This window comes from Arachis hypogaea, chromosome 3, assembly GCF_003086295.3.
Source record: "Arachis hypogaea cultivar Tifrunner chromosome 3, arahy.Tifrunner.gnm2.J5K5, whole genome shotgun sequence".
In the NCBI taxonomy this organism is placed as follows: domain Eukaryota; kingdom Viridiplantae; phylum Streptophyta; class Magnoliopsida; order Fabales; family Fabaceae; genus Arachis; species Arachis hypogaea.
Window position 1 is genome coordinate 32,173,207 of NC_092038.1, and position 1,191 is coordinate 32,174,397.

General features: G+C 41.0%; 1 non-coding gene across 1 annotated transcript; it reads left to right on the plus strand.

Annotated features, from left to right (window-relative positions):
- The first annotated feature begins 582 nt into the window (after positions 1-582).
- LOC112793350 (small nucleolar RNA R71) lies at positions 583-690 on the plus strand. Its single transcript, XR_003198047.1, has one exon. It is a non-coding gene; the product is annotated as a small nucleolar RNA R71 (small nucleolar RNA).
- The last annotated feature ends 501 nt before the right edge of the window (positions 691-1,191 follow it).

Here is a 1,191-nt window from a genome sequence, read left to right on the forward strand (position 1 = left end):
TTGCTAAGTCAGAGTGGCTCTGCTTAGAATTCTCTATCTGTTGCTGAGAAGATGATGGAAAAGGCTTGCCATTGCTAAACCTGTTTCTTCCACCATTATTGTTGTTGAAACCTTGTTGAGGTCTCTGTTGATCCTTCCATGAGAGATTTGGATTATTTCTCCATGAAGGATTATAGGTATTTCCATAGGGTTCTCCCATGTAATTCACCTCTTCCATTGATGGGTTCTCAGGATCATAAGCTTCTTCTTCAGATAAAGCGTCCTTAGTACTGCCTGGTGCAGCTTGCATTCCAGACAGACTTTGAGAAATCATATTGACTTGCTAAGTCAATATTTTGTTCTGAGCCAATATGGCATTCAGAGTATCAATCTCAAGACTCCTTTCTTCTGATTCGTCCCATTGTTCACAGGATTCCTTTCAGAAGTGTACATAAATTGGTTATTTGCAACCATTTTAATGAGTTCTTGAGCTTCTACAGGCGTCTTCTTCAGATGAAGAGATCCTCCAGCAGAGCTGTCCAATGACATCTTGGACAGTTCAGACAGACCATCATAGAAGATACCTATGATGCTCCATTCAGAAAGCATGTCAGAAGGACACTTTCTGATCAATTGTTTGTATCTTTCTCAAGCTTCATAGAGGGATTCACCTTCCTTCTGTCTGAAGGTTTGGACTTCTACTCTAAGCTTACTCAATTTTTGAGGTGGAAAGAACTTTGCCAAGAAGGTATTGACTAGCTTTTCCCAAGAGTTCAGGCTTTCTTTAGGTTGTGAGTCCAACCATATCCTAGCTTTGTCTCTTACAGCAAAAGGGAATAGCATAAGTCTGTAGATCTCAGGGTCAACCCCAATGGTCTTGACAGTGTCACAGATTTGCAAGAATTCAGCTAAAAATTGATGAGGATCTTCCAATGGAAGTCCATAGAACTTGCAATTCTGTTGTATTAGAGAAACTAATTGAGGCTTAAGCTCAAAGTTGTTTGCTCCAATGGCAGGGATAGAGATGCTTCTCCCATAGAAGTCGGGAGTAGGTGCAGTAAAATCACCTAGCACCTTCCTTGCATTGTTGGCATTGTTGTTGTTTTTGGCTGCCATGTCTTCTTCTTGTTTGAAGATTTCTGTTAGGTCCTCTACAGAGAGTAGTGCTTTAGCTTCTCTTAGCTTTCGCTTCAAGGTCCTTTCAGGTTCAGG